General features: G+C 37.0%; 1 long non-coding RNA gene across 1 annotated transcript; it reads left to right on the top strand.

The window, feature by feature from the left end:
* Nucleotides 1–4996: 4996 nt before the first annotated feature.
* Nucleotides 4997–8191, top strand: LOC102206552 (uncharacterized). Its single transcript, XR_312300.2, has 4 exons — nucleotides 4997–5093; nucleotides 5974–6163; nucleotides 6889–6946; nucleotides 7814–8191. It is a non-coding gene; the product is annotated as an uncharacterized LOC102206552 (long non-coding RNA).
* Nucleotides 8192–16533: the final 8342 nt, after the last annotated feature.

Below are 16533 nucleotides of genomic sequence, written 5' to 3' on the forward strand. Positions count from 1 at the left end.
GAAAGGCAAATCAATGTGATAATGATTTCCAATAAGTTTTATTGAACTACTAACAATATCCATGAAACACATATCCTCTCTGGACATTTCAGTCTGCTCCTCTGAGGATCTTTCATTAAAATCACGATTGTACTGTTTAATCAACATGTCTTCAAGACGCTCAAAAGAAATCCTATTGGCTGTTACAGCAGTGCAGTTGTTTTTATTTCCACTGTTACTTCCAGTGCGCAGGGGACCATTTATGACCCAGCCAACTTTTGTTTTTACAGCATAAGGTCCACCCTCTACACTGTTTATCACCTTCCATGGCTCTAAAACATTGGAAGCATCAGTGCCTATCAGTAGCTCCACCTCTGCATCAATGTTGTGAAGTTCAACAGGTTTAAGATGAGGCCACTGATCGATGTCGCCTTGCTGGGGAATATTGACTGTAGAAATTGACATGGTCTTTTGAGTCAAAACATCTGGCAACGCCATGAAATCATTTGCTTCCAAACCAGACAGAACTTGTGCACTAACAATCCTATTTTGACTCATTGTTCTCAAAAGGATATTGGTCTTTTTACCTTTAAGATTCAGTCTTTTTGCCAGGGTTTCTGTACAGAATGTACCTGAACTTCCAGGATCCAAAAATGCATAGGTTTGCACAATTTTATTGCTCTTTTGGCTCTTAACTTCAACTGGAACTATAGGAAAAACTACATTAACTTCATGACCGGCCCCAATATGCCCACATGTCTGAGTGGTTGCAGTTGAAAAGTGGACATCAGAGCTTGTCATATGTTGAGTTTGTTCTGAGGGTACTCCTGGATCTTTTCGCTCTATTTGAAGAACCCCTGGGTGCTTTTGGTGACACACTTTGCAATCCAAACGACTCCTACAGGTCTTTGCTTGTGTGAACAACTTTTAAACAACCAAAACAAATTCCCCTTTCCTTGATAAAAGTCAACCTATCCCAATGCATTTTAGCTTTAAACTGCTTACAATTCTCTAGTAAATGATTGCTGTGTGAATAAAACAAACAACTATGCAGAACAGTGGAATTTGTGAAGAGTTGATTGAGTTTTGACTCCTGGCACTGTACTGACATTAGTGGCAAAACTACTACCCTTTTTTCTTTGCCTGGTGGAACTTGAAACTTTAAAGCTGCTTCCAGATTGTGAGTCTTGGATGTTGCCAAACACTGGATCTGATGCTACTTTCACCTGTTTTATTATGAAGGCAACCAGATCAGTGAACACTGCTCTGTGACCATTTTGTTCCTGCAGTTCATAGGCAACAACTCTCCATTTTTCCCTCAATTTGTATGGAAGCTTCATAACAATCATTCTCATATTTGAGGGCAAATCCAACTCCTTCATATAAACAACTTGCTGTGTTAGATTCGAACATCCTTTAAGAAAAAGAGAGAATGACTGAAGACCTTTCACATCCTCACTTTTAATAGGTGCCCAACTCACAATCCTCTCCAACAATTTCCACAGAGGGCGTTGGCATGTTTCAATTAGTGATGCTATTATGCACAAATTTAGTACATCAAAAGTCAGTTCATCAGTCTTTGTAGTGAAATAATGTCTTTAAACTCCAATAGCTTCACCGTTTTCCTTTAAGGCTTAAACAATATCATCACTCACCAGCTTTGATGAACGAGTGACATGTTGATCCAGGCTTCAACATCAAATCCGTCTGGATTACTCACAGACGATCCAATAACTTTTATTCGAGTTCGACGGTGATCCTTGAAAGCCATATATCCAACATATCCATTAATGAAGGATTATTCCTTTGTCCACGGGCAGGTTTTTTACTTTTTCTAGTGGCAATTCCTTTTGTTTGACAAACCGAACATCCCACAATTAAAAGTCCACAAGCCCCTGCTGCACTGAGATAATATTTCGTACGCAGGCAAAAGAAGTCCACTGTCCAGACTTGAAAGTTGCGTTTTTATGGTTTATTTTATCCAGTTTGGCAAGCAATAACAAGATCCATTTTTGTTGCTTCCTGCTGCTTCTCCTGCTCTGGTAAAAAACCATAGGCCCACCCCAGTGCATGCTGGTCCTATACCAGTCTCTTTATTTATAGAAACAAAATGGCCCTACAGCTCTTACTGACTAATTTAACAAGGTAACATCAAACAAACAAAACATTGAAACAAATATTAACCTACAAATAAACTTGTAAATAAACCCCAAAATATAAGTAAACTAACAACAAACTTTAACTAATTTCAAAATAATAAAAAATAAGAACAAATAGCTCCAACAAGAATTATTGTCTGAAGGCCAAGAAAACTGCCCAACAGATTTATCTTCCCAAATGGATCATTATGGCTTTTGCCATACTGGGCAACTTGATTGTCATAGTTTTTTCAATCTTTATTATTTATTTATTTTACTTGTAATAAGTTATTACAGTCGAAACAGACAGGACTGCGGGAGAGGACAGAGAAAGACAAAGAAAAGAGAAGCCGGGAAGAGGCTCAACAAAAGGAGAGGGAAAGAAAAACAGAGGGGAAGAGAGAGAGACAGAAAAGACACTAAAAATCTGCTAGATCACCTGCTGGAAATTTTGTGTTTTTGGAATAATATTTCAGCTTCTGAAAATGTGCATGAGTATGACAACACAATCTCATGCAGTCCCTCAAACATTCAACTCATGTAGAGATTCAACCATAATCAGGCTCATCCTGAATAGGACTCTGACCAACTACACAATCTCAGAGAAATGGAAGCAGAAGTTTTCAGGAGGGAATTTACACATGTGAAGTTAGTGATGCTGAAGAGACAACAAAAACTTTAAGAAAAAGTAACTACCCATTTAATAAATCAAATTAATTAGTTTATTTTGTTTAAGGTTGTTTTAACTACTGTCATTGAGTCAAAAAAGACAATGGAACTGATTACTATCTTAATATGAAAGCTGCTGTAATGCTAAACATTGAATTAAACCAAAAGAATACATATTTTTTCCATTTTTTCCTAGTACATATTATCTAGTAGACATTTCTAAAATATAAGCACCTGTTGTTACACTCAATCACATACTTTCTTAATTGTCTGATTTAAGCATCAACATGGTGCCATTTAATGTTAGCTAACATGTTAGCTTTCAGGTTAAGTGCAGCTGTTTAATGCCAGGTTATTAAGAAGCAAAAGTGACAATCAGGAAAGAATAAAAGATTGAAAAGTGCTGGATTTGGTCTGTGTGCCATCTTAAAGACAAGTAAAGGAGAGGCAGCTTGAGTCTGAACCTCCGTACCTGTTTAATTATGTAGGCAGAAGCCAATATTATATGACGTTTACTCCACAGTATGCAACAGAAAACATGCTTGATTTCATAGTTCAGCAAGTAACCATTGACATCTTTCAAAATTAATTTTACTTGGTCTTCCATCTCCATTTTAAGTTTGTTTATGTGTTTGACGTCAAACCTCTTCCAATAAAGCCATAAAGCAAATTATATAAAAGCTTTATAAATCAAGAAATTATATAATCATTTTGACAAAAAAAAAAAAAGATCCAGTTCAGAGTTGTGATGAGGTTTGAGCCAAAAGACATTAAAACTGACTCTGTTTCTTTGTGTTTCAGGATATTCAGGAGCTATTTTAGGAGGGGTGATTAGACCTATTGTGGTTACAGAAGAAGCAGTAGGCTTCATCCTGTATAAAAGCAGAAGAGGTAAATGATGTTCTCCCTTCACTTTGCAGTTCATTTTGTTTATGTTATCTCTACTGATGATCATATCTTCTGGATTCAATTCCTCAGAGCAACAACGTAAAGACAGCGAAACGCATACCGAATTTCCCAGAGGAACCCACCCGAGGGATTAATAAAGTTTTATCTCATCTTTTATCTTATCTTACATGAGAAAATCTGTTTGAACTACTCTGTAAAAAATCACTTGTTTGAAAACAGTGTTATGGTCATGAAGATACAATCAGATGTCTATAATGACTCTAATTAAACGGCTGTCTAGTCACAATGATTTAATAGTGTGTCAGACTGAAGCAGCGTTCAACAACATCCATGACATGAAAAAACAGAAAGTCTCTTTCTCTTTAGATTTGAAGGCACAGTCAATAAAACCAACACAAAGTAGCAAAAGCATTATTAATTTGGAAAATTAAGCATCTTTGATCAACGCATTGTGTCTTTAAGGCATAAAGACAAAATGAAAGATATAGTTATTATGGGTTTTCATTGTCCGAAATGTTCATAGTGAGGCATTGCAACCTTAAGTTTTTTCAAAACTTTTGTATCATTATTTTCGCAAAGACAGCGAACTGACCTAAAACATTCAACCAGGATATTGAGAAATGAAATAATTTACTATTTTACTCCAAACTTTAACTTTTATTTTTCTGTTATCTCTTCTGTTGTTTTTTTTTTTTTTGTCATTGTTATTGATTTAAAAACAAGTTACTAGTTGTTGTCGCTGGTGCAGCTGCTGAGGTTTAGCAGTTTCATTTAACACATTTTCCTGCATCTATTTCTAGTTTACTTTTTTCTCTGAGCTTTTGAACTAAACGTTTTCGCTTTTCTTTGTTCATCTTTATCAAACACTTCTTTCACAAGAAACACTGTGGAGGGGTCTTTTGCGTTAAGAGATTTGATTGGACAATCCAGTGTCAGTACTGGAAATAAACCAATGGGCTGTTTAGGTGCTCGTAGGTCCTTTATGCAAGAATGTAGTCTGATAATTATATCGATAAAGAAAATTAATCTGATACACCGTGTCCGTGCCTGTGTGTCAGGTTAACATCCAGCCTTGGCTTAACTTTATTTGGAAATCTTTGCTGTTTTAATGAAAACAGAATCGAAATTTCTTATTGAAGCTCGTCAGAAAAACTAGAAACTTTCTACCTGCACTCCAAGCTTCTCGGGATCTTGGAGGAATGACACTCTCCTTCCCATCCGTAGGCGGAGCTTTCGCATTTTGTTTTTCTCATATCTGGAACGAAGATCTGGAGCGCAGTGACTCACATCCATAACACATGTGGAGCTACTTCACGGAGTGCTAAATCCTGCCTCGTACTGTTCTCCGGTGGGTTTCTGCACACAGGCTGTCGGGAGAGTTATGAAACTAATGTGTGGGTGAGAGATTCTCATTTTCTTGTTCCTCGCTGTGGTCTGACTGGGTGTGATTTCATACTTGCTGTTTTAATTTTAAGTTTCTGGCCGTCGTAGGGCATTTGAGATCTAACTAACTCTGTTACTCGTGAACCAGATCATCTGGTTCTAGGTTTGAGACTGTTAAACTCTGCTCATTGACATACATTTTAAAAAATAGTCTGTTTTAATCGACACATTTGTTTGTTTGTTGTGGTGATTTCTGATACAGCACCTGAAAAAGTAATGAAATCAGCACACATCTGGGATGTTGTAGAAAATAAACTAATCACCGAAACATATAAAACATTTTTGTTTAATGGCTCGAGTTTCTGTCTTTGTGAGACATACAATTTAAAATGAAAAACTTATTTGTTGGATGTTTCTTTTGCAGACCAAGTAGAAAAACGTTGGAATCATTAACAAATGCATTACACTGCTAACACTGTTTTGGCTTTTCTCGATGTAAATTCCATTTCATTCCTTCAGCTGCTTTGGGGCATTTTCTATTTTCAGGACATATTCCTGAGATTTTTCTGACTTCCATCTACTCATATCTATCTGTAATCTTCCTATTTAGGTTATGCTTGCTTGATGTCTTACATACCACTAACTGGGAAAATGTACATAACGTTGCTACAGTCTGCATTGGACTTTCTTTTTGAAGAACTTATAATAATCATTCAGTTTTTTTCAACTGTAGAAAGAGATTTGTCCTCTGTGTTGCATAGTTGGATTTGTTTTGCAGGTTTTTCTGTTGTTCTGTGTGTAAACTGAACTGTTGCAGTTAAAAGAACTGAAAAGGGCAATGACTGTTAACAGCATTTCTTTTTTCAGCATTTGTTTTTTCTTCCTTGTATTTCAGGCATGTTCAAACTTGACTTAAAGGAATGACAAACCTGCCTATCTGGATGTAACTGCCACCCCGTATGGTAATTTTTTCTGTTCACTGCTGCACCGTCACATGAAATCTTAGAGAAATATGATCAGGGTCTCCTGCACTATGTTTTTGGTGGTCGTGGAGTTTCTGTGGCTACTGAGAGTTTCCCGAGCAGGTAAGTGAAGCAAATACCGGAGCAGCATGATGCCAAAATATTTACTTTGCTTTAACTTGCCCTTGATATCACAATATATTCAACTCGTAAGTGTTAATGAAGTGAAACTTTGCTATATGAGTTTATTAAATCCCTACCAAGTTTTTGCATCAAGCCTATGCTCACATTAATGCACATGACATAACAGGAGCATTATCATAAAAAATATACAGCTTTCTTACTTCTGTCTGACTAACAGTGTAAAAGAGAAACATGTTATGAATATTAAAAAATCACTATATTTATATAAATATGTAATTCCACTGTAATTCAATTCATTTCAATTTTATGTATACAGCACCAAATCACAACAATTGCCTTAAGGCACTTGATATTGTAAGGTAGACCCTACAATACAACATACAGAGAAAAACCCAACAATCATATGACCTTTATGAGCAAACACTTTGGCGACAGTGGGAAGGAAAAACTCTCTTGTAACCTGGAACCTCAAAGCTTAAAACAATAATCCACTGTTCCCTCTCCAACACCTCCACACCACCACACCCAGTCTGGCTATAGCATGCTATTGCTATAGCAGTAGCAGTACTAATAAAAGTAGTGCTGCTAATTCACTGTAAAAAGAAAAAGGATAAAATAATCTTCTCCCGTTACTTTACAAAGAACTGACTTTGAGGTAGTTTGGGTTAATCTGTTTGTATTGATGCTTTTTCTCTTTTCCCCAGATCATCAGAAGAAAAACAAGGAGCCAAGAATTGCAAAGAGGCAAGAAGTGACTCAGATGTAAGTCAGAAGTTTTATTTTTCTTTTTTTATTAGAATGCACTGAAGCGCTTGACAGTGCAAGCAAATCAATATGTAATCATTAGTAATTAGTCCCAACGTCATGCCAGCGCATATTGGGAATGGCACAGGCACCGATCGGTTTTCTATCGCCCATTTGCTGGGAGTAAGGGCGCCCTCTGTTTAAGAGGTGCGCCTGCTGCTTGCGGCACAGGGAGGAGAGGGCAGGGCGGCGGGGGATTCTTTGGCTGGAGCAGCATCTACCAGCTCGCGAAATAAAACAAAATAAAAAACAAACACCAAAACACCAGACATTATGATACAGACTTATAATTTTTAAAATAATGTTTTTGTTTTTAAACTTGAGTATGAACTTATACAAAATGCAGCAAGATATTAAAAAAACAGTTTTATTGATTAAAAAACACACTATATTGGATTCATATCGGTACCGGCCGATAACCAAATTTATGATATTGGTATTGGACATAAAAAAGTGGTATCGTGCCATCTCTAATGTGCACTACAACCGATCACATTGCACCTTATATTGCACCTGCTACTTTATATGGCATAAATGACCTGTATATAACTTGTACATATCTGTGAAGATACTCACTTTATTATATACATTCCCTGTGTAGGCACCTCTTAAATTTTAAGTCTATTTCTTTTTGGTTTCTCTTTGAACCTTCAGGTTCATCTTCAATTTAAATTTTAACTTTGTATGGCAAAGCAAGGATAGGACCAGACCGACTGTTATGAAAACTCCATGTTTTTTTTGTTTGTTTTTTTGAATAGCGAACAATGATACACACGAAAGGAAAAAGTCTGATTTCACTAAACGTTAATATCTTCTTGCTTGCAGAGACAATTCTGACAACATGACGACAGCAATGCTTCATCAGAACCCCCGAAGACGGTCCAATTCTCTCCCAAGAGCAGTTAATTTCAGTCAAATGACATTTTTTAATTCAGATAATAATGTGAAACAGTCGTGTGATCTTCTTTTCATGTAGCCCTACAGCACTACTGTTCAGTTATTTTTTCCTATTTTTTTCCATATATCTGAACGCAATCTTTCTCTCCTGCAAATTTCAAGAAGTAACAAAGCAAGACAGCCATTTCTCAACCAACTGATATGAGGATGCTCACATTGAAAAAAAGCAGTCTGTTCTGCACTTTAGATCATGTATTAGGCTACGTCCACACGGACACGGATATTTTTGAAAACTGAGATTTTCCGTTTTCGTTTTAAAAAATTATCACGTCCACACGTAAACGCAGAAATGAAGGAAAACGCTGCTAGAATCATGCCAAAGCAACAGGTGGCGATATATTCCTAACCTTGACAAAACAAAAGTAGAAGTCCAGTTCAATTCAAATTATTAGTAGTAGCATACCTGGAAAATGAAGAACTTTGTGTTTGTATATTACAACTCCCTTTGTTTTTTTGCCTGTCCCATTTGGTTCTTTAGCCATCAGAATTGTTGTCTGAAGACCAACAAGGATTTACTTTGCCAAATGGTCCATTTGATCGACCTTTGTTGATATTATTTATAGGAAAGAAAGATGAAGAAGAGAAAAACAGAAGGGAAGAGGGACAGTGGGAAAGGGCACTTAAAAAGAGAAAGAAGAAAAACAAATCTCCTGGAACACCTGTTTAGAGAAAAAGAAGAGAAAACAAGCAAAAAAAACAGAGCAACATACTAAACACAACACCATCGTGTTAATCTAGATAAGTATAAACAGCAGTAAATACTCAATACTAAATGTTGTTGTGCAGCACGCAAGACCAACAGCGCACAATGTGCTTTGAAGTAGCAGCCAATAAAGGTGTAGTTTATGTCTATGAACAGTGAACACCTATGTGCACACCTGTGTTACATCTGTATTACAACTCTCTTTGAAGAACCCTTTGTAATGAAGTATTCACAAATAAACATTTTCTTTTCAAATTCTCTGTTGTTCAAATGTGTTCTATTTGTGCAAGTTGTTAAGCGATATCTTACCAAAACGACTAAATAAAGGAAACATGTTTTCATTGTATATTATGAATTATTTTTATAAAATGTTACCTTTTTTGCTATTTGTTTTAATTTCATATTAGTAAAAAATCATGAAGTTCATAAAGATCATAATATCTGTACTGTTGCACCCTCTGTTATACATTAATTAACCCAGACCTTCCCAAAGTGTGGGGCCCGCCCCCTAGGGGGGGCACAGAGCCATTGCAGAATGAAAAGGGGGGAAAAAAAAACAAAACGCTTGGACACTGCTAGCACGGGGCGCCCACAGAAACGCAAAGCAGGAGATGAAGCATCGCTGAATATGTTTCCAAACCAACTTCATTCTAAGCCAAAGACTAGAAAATATGGTGAAGCATATCTTCCCTTTGGCTTCACCTGCACAAGTGCCAAGGTAGGTCTCCCTGCAGAATTGGTTTTCCCTGCATCAGGAGCAGCGCTGGGCTGTTCAAATCACGGACAAACAGTATCCTACAGTTGTTTATGTTTTTAAACCCATTTTGCACAGAGAGGCATTTTTGAAAAATGTATTGATAGCAATGTTGAATATTATTACACAGGAAAAAAAAACTACACGTAAAATAATCACATCATGACGCCTCTGCCTTTGTAAATGGAGGGACAGTAACTGCGTGTAAAACCTGCAGATAGTCAGATTAACAGTATTTTGTCTCTATCTGCCATTCTGCAATTCATCTCATGTAAACAATAATGTGCGTGCAGCGTGACGTGAAAAAGGCACATACCTTTAACGTTGTGTGACCAACTCTGTATTCCTCATCCACACTAAACGTAAAAAAGGAGTTTTAAAAATCTCAGTTTTCGGTGATTCGAAACGCCGTTTACGTGTCGATGAAACAGCTGCGTTTTCAAAAATACCCGTGTAGGTGTGGACTAGCGTAAAAGAGTTAGTAGATTATTTTATTACTACCGGTAATTTATTGCAGATTACTTGTGTTTGCTTAATTGTTTACTAAATGTTTGAGGTGTGACATAAACCGCAATGGAGCAAAATATGGGCGTGTGTGGTTGGAGGATGTGTCTGTGCGTGTGCGTGCGCACGTGCCAGAAGTGGGGGGGGGGCGAACATTTTTCTTGTAAAACAAGGGGGGCCCGGTTAAAGAACCCTTTTTTCAATCTGTTGTGTCAGAGAGTCTAAGCTTAATTTACTGTGAAGTCACCTTGATGATTAACACATCCCTAAGAATTAAATCTCATAAAAGAGAAGTTTGACCAGCAGGTAGACTGAGCTTCTGTGTTTGCGATGGTGATATTGATCGTGTCCAAATTCATGAGCTGCATCCTCCTGAGGCCACATTTCTAAGCCGATTACGTCACAGCGACGCGACAAAGGCTGTCCCAATTCGTCGACTCTTATTATTCTTTGTGGGTCATAAAATAAACTTTTAACATATTTGCAGGCGAGAATGTAGCTGTGTAAACTTCAAATATCTGCTCGGTTTATCAAGATATCACATATTTGCAAAAGTGCTCTGACATTTTTGGAGACGTCTTGATAGCTAGCTGGGGTTCAAGTCTCACTAGAGCCGGTGAAAACAGCGGCACATTGTTTTAGAAACCCAGCACGGTATTTTGCTACTCAGGTTTAACATGATAAATATAGGTCACTTAGATAACTTAAAAATGTTATTGATTGAGCAACAACGTAAAGACAGCGAAACGCACACATGAGAAAATCTGTTTGAACTACTCTGTAAAAATCACTTGTTTGAAAACAGTGAGAGATAGACAGATACAATCAGATGTCTATAATGACTCTAATAGTCACAATGATTTAATAGTGTGTCAGACTGAAGCAGCGTTCAACAACATCCATGACATGAAAAAACAGAAAGTCTCTTTCTCTTTAGATTTGAAGGCACAGTCAATAAAACCAACACAAAGTAGCAAAAGCATTATTAATTTGGAAAATTAAGCATCTTTGATCAACGCATTGTGTCTTTAAGGCATAAAGACAAAATGAAAGATATAGTTATTATGGGTTTTCATTGTCTGAAATGTTCATAGTGAGGCATTGCAACCTTAAGTTTTTTCAAAACTTTTGTATCATTATTTTCGCAAAGACAGCGAACTGACCTAAAACATTCAACCAGGATATTGAGAAATGAAATAATTTACTATTTTACTCCAAACTTTAACTTTTATTTTTCTGTTATCTCTTCTGTTTTCTTTTGTCATTGTTATTGATTTAAAAACAAGTTACCAAATTCCACCAATTCCAAAATTTTAAATGTGTCAAACAAGAAAAAGAGGCGGATTTTCACATGTTCACGATTCTGAATAGTTTAAATTCCTAAATTTGTGTGTTTGTGATTTAAAAAATGTTGCTTAGACATTCAACCATGGCACCATTGTGACTTGACCTGGAAGTAACAAATGCTACACAGCCAAAGAAAAGCAGCATTAGCAGCTGCAGAATATATCTGTCAGGAAACCTCAAACTGCAGGACTTATTTTCAGAACATGAGGGAACATACATGTGCAAAGGAAGCATTGCTGAGGAAACACTAATAACTGATATACTGCTGAGCATAGTTAAAGTTCAGAGAACTCCACCAGTGTTGCATCATAGCCATTATAGGATGGGTGTTTGCAGTGGTTCTAGTTTAGCAGCAGTAGTAATACTGTACTATAGACAATCTGCCTACACTGCTGAGTTCTGTATTCATTTTAGACAGTTCATCTAAACAAAAGGCACTTAGCCTAAAACAGACATAGACACGTTTATCCTACCATAAAACAATAAGAGAAGGTATGCCCTCTCCCATGCTCCCAGAATGTGGGTGTGAATGCCAGAACACTCTGGAATGCATACAACGTCTCTGCAGACTACTAAGGATCAAACCTCTATCAATCTACAACTAATTATAAAACTCTAAGCATAGATAAGTAGATATTTCTAAGCATAAATGATAATCAACAATACAAATCCAACAGTAATACTGTACTATAGAAAATCTGCCTACACTGCTGAGCTCTGTATTCATTTTAGACATGTGCTCATAATGTCTCATGAATATAAAAAAATTTTCAGATCATACAGTAATGAAAGTGTCATTTTCGCTGGACGGCTAGTGAACTCAAAAGCAGATGAAAAGAATAGTGAGGAACTTCCAGTGTTCATCCCAAAACTGCTGAGATGTGGGACAGAGGTCAGCACCTCAGTGCTGGGCTGCACCAGTGAGTAGGAGTGGGGTGAAGCATTCCTTCAGAGTGTGAGTTGTTTTTTGAACAATCTCTAGGGATTTGCTCCGACAGGCTCTTCCAATAAGAACACAGAGGGAGACATGAGGTGGAGAAAAAGACGATCAAGTACTTGTGGGAAAATCAAGCTACAAAACTGACTTGTCACATCACTGGATAAGCTAAGAACAAAAACACATGAGTCTAGTATGTTATAAGAAAAAGTTAAGAGAAGACAAAGCTCTGAAAAAAAATCTTATATTTGTGTTTTGTCCAATTTTTGTAACAATTCACAGATTACCCATAAACACATCGCATGGAGGGAATCGTAACATTACTGTACTGAAAAGAGGACTGCTGTGGAAAACAATAATGAATCTGTGTATGCCTGATTATGCCTGACAGTTTCAGACCATCACAGTGACGAAGTCTTAGCCAGTTCTCTCAAAGATAAACATCCCTGCTTGTGTGAAACCGAGCAGTGACTCTAGAGGAAACATTTTAATGGAGAATATCTTTCAGGTAAACTCTGAGAACAGATTATCCAAAAAAACAAACAAAACAAAAACTAAGAAAAATAAACCCACCTGACAAACTCTGGACTGCAATTTAGAAGAACGTCAAACACAACCATGTGTGTTAAAATGCTCTGGTGTCTCTGGTGGATACTTTTGTTATGTTAAGTATATATTTTTTTATTTCTTTAATTGTTAAAACATATACTGAATTATTATCAAGGTTTAACTGAATAGCAGCTTATACAGACACAGTTTTTTAATTAAAGTACATTTTAGCTACTTTTTCTTTACGATAGAAAATCTTCCTAACTGCTTTAAATAAAAATAGAAAATAATTTTAACAGCACAAAAAGATAAAAACAATGTAAATGTAGCTAATACAGGTAATGTATCAGGTATGTTGGGAAGTTCCAACATGGCCTCAGGCAAGTATGAAATGCCTTTAAAAGAATGCACGAATCATTAAATCCTATTCTCCTTGGTGAAAGCACTGTGCCAAAACCTCAGTGCCTTATGTTTTTTGTCGATTGTTGTGGTTCATCCAATTCAGTTCAGTTCAATTCAGTGTTATTTATATACCAACAGATCACAACAACAGTTGCCTCAAGTCACTTGGATGCTGACTATTTCAAGAGAAGGTGAGAAAAGCATCAACTAGCACAATTTGCTGTCACCACTGTGGGGAAAGGACTGAGTTCAAAATTCTGCTGTGTTATTGCAGCATATCGGACGAGTCACAAAAAGTCACAAGCATCAAAATTAAGAATTTTGTGCTTTCTGGTCCTCCATACAAGACTCAACAACAATCACTAGCACAGAAATGAAAGTGTGTTGCTTGAATATCTGTAGACGATCATGGTTAAAAACAACAAATGCAAAACAAACTTTTTACTCAGATGACATCTTGCTCAATATTCTCTGAAAAAGTAAATTGGATTTGTATTTTCTTTACTTCGAGCAGTGGTGAGCTCATTTACCCTTTAACTAAGAACTAAAATCATCCGTAATGTGGCGATGACACCATCACACTGTGGTAGTAACGTGATGCTGCGGGTTAACGAGGTACTGCACGTTTACCGTTAGTAACTGCAGGTTCACGTGACTGTGAGGTTTTGTTGTCACTGGTGCAGCTGCTGACGTTTAGCAGTTTCATTTAACACATTTTCCTGCATCTATTTCAAGTTTATTTTTCTCTCTGAGCTTTTGAACAAAACATTTTCACTTTTGTTTGTTCATCTTTATCAAACACTTCTTTCACAAGAAACACTGTGGAGGGGTCTTTTGCGTTAAGAGATTTGATTGGACAATCCAGTGTCAGTACTGGAAATAAACCAATGGGCTGTTTAGGTGCTCGTAGGTCCTTTATGCAAGAATGTAGTCTGTATAATTATATCGATAAAGAAAATTAATCTGATACACCGTGTCCGTGCCTGTGTGTCAGGTTAACATCCAGCTTTGGCTTAACTTTATTTGGAAATCTTCGCTGTTTTAATGAAAACAGAATCTAAATTTCTTATTGAAGCTCGTCAGAAAAACTAGAAACTTTCTACCTGCACTCCAAGCTTCTCGGGATCTTGGAGGAATGACACGCTCCTTCCCATCCGTAGGCGGAGCTTTTGCATTTTGTTTTTCTCATGTCTGGAACGAACATCTGGAGCGCAGTGACTCACATGCACAACACATGTGGAGCTACTTCACGGAGTGCTAAATCCTGCCTCGTACTGTTCTCCGGTGGGTTTCTGCACACAGGCTGTCGGGAGAGTTATGAAACTAATGTGTGGGTGAGAGATTCTCATTTTCTTGTTCCTCGCTGTGGTCTGACTGGGTGTGATTTCATACTTGCTGTTTTAATTTTAAGTTTCTGGCCGTCGTAGGGCATTTGAGATCTAACTAACTCTGTTACTCGTGAACCAGATCATCTGGTTCTAGGTTTGAGACTGTTAAACTCTGCTCATTGACATACATTTTAAAAAATAGTCTGTTTTAATCGACACATTTGTTTGTTTGTTGTGGTGATTTCTGATACAGCACCTGAAAAAGTAATGAAATCAGCACACATCTGGGATGTTGTAGAAAATAAACTAATCACCGAAACATATAAAACATTTTTGTTTAATGGCTCGAGTTTCTGTCTTTGTGAGACATACAATTTAAAATGAAAAACTTATTTGTTGGATGTTTCTTTTGCAGACCAAGTAGAAAAACGTTGGAATCATTAACAAATGCATTACACTGCTAACACTGTTTTGGCTTTTCTCGATGTAAATTCCATTTCATTCCTTCAGCTGCTTTGGGGCATTTTCTATTTTCAGGACATATTCCTGAGATTTTTCTGACTTCCATCTACTCATATCTATCTGTAATCTTCCTATTTAGGTTATGCTTGCTTGATGTCTTACATACCACTAACTGGGAAAATGTACATAACGTTGCTACAGTCTGCATTGGACTTTCTTTTTGAAGAACTTATAATAATCATTCAGTTTTTTTCAACTGTAGAAAGAGATTTGTCCTCTGTGTTGCATAGTTGGATTTGTTTTGCAGGTTTTTCTGTTGTTCTGTGTGTAAACTGAACTGTTGCAGTTAAAAGAACTGAAAAGGGCAATGACTGTTAACAGCATTTCTTTTTTCAGCATTTGTTTTTTCTTCCTTGTATTTCAGGCATGTTCAAACTTGACTTAAAGGAATGACAAACCTGCCTATCTGGATGTAACTGCCACCCCGTATGGTAATTTTTTCTGTTCACTGCTGCACCGTCACATGAAATCTTAGAGAAATATGATCAGGGTCTCCTGCACTATGTTTTTGGTGGTCGTGGAGTTTCTGTGGCTACTGAGAGTTTCCCGAGCAGGTAAGTGAAGCAAATACCGGAGCAGCATGATGCCAAAATATTTACTTTGCTTTAACTTGCCCTTGATATCACAATATATTCAACTCTTAAGTGTTAATGAAGTGAAACTTTGCTATTTGACTGAGTTTATTAAATCACTACCAAGTATGTACAAGCGTATGCACATATTAATGCACATGACATAAAAGCAGCATTATCATAACAAATATACAGCTTTCTTACTTCTTACATCACTATATTTATATAAATCTGTAATTCCCTTGTAATTCAGCAGATTATAAGACAATTCTTACATTTTAGTTTCCATGGAGCAAAGGTAATGTCAAAATATTTTGCTTATCTCAAGCAAAAGGCTGAATGGAAATAATAAAACTTTATACAAGCAGATCTGTAAAACAAAAATTTGTAATTTTTAATGGACCAGTTGTAACCACAAGCCACTGTTTCCCAGTTACGGGTCCACAGGGACACATAATGAGACTGAAGTTGTTTAGGTGATCACATTAGCCTGTATGAGAGGTTTGATATTCACACTGTTATCTGTATGTTGTAAACAGTCACCCAATGTTAGTCTCTGCTTCTCCTGCCGAGACACAAATGACACTAACAGGACAATAATTAAAAGTAAATATCTGCTGTAAATGTGATGTCATCTCCCACTAACACAGTCTTTAACTGATTCTCAGACTCTCAGGTCTCCTGTATTTTTATGGAGAGATGCATCTTGCCGTGCAGCTTCCATGGCAGTTCTGAACCTGTTGTCCACTGGTTTAAGACAGAAGGAAACCTTCGTGTCCATTCATACTACGGTGACCAAGACCAGCTTGTAATACAACACCAGCGCTTCAGAAGTAGGACTTCACTTTTCAAGGATCAGGTCTCCAGAGGAAACGCCTCACTCCAGCTGACAGAGGTGAATGTTCAGGATGAGGGGAGATACCAGTGCTACACCAGCACCATCAGTGGAAACACAGAAATGTTCATCATC

The sequence above is a fragment of the Pundamilia nyererei genome, unplaced genomic scaffold (assembly GCF_000239375.1).
Source record: "Pundamilia nyererei isolate P.nyererei 1_Seehausen unplaced genomic scaffold, PunNye1.0 scaffold00371, whole genome shotgun sequence".
NCBI lineage: Eukaryota > Metazoa > Chordata > Actinopteri > Cichliformes > Cichlidae > Pundamilia > Pundamilia nyererei.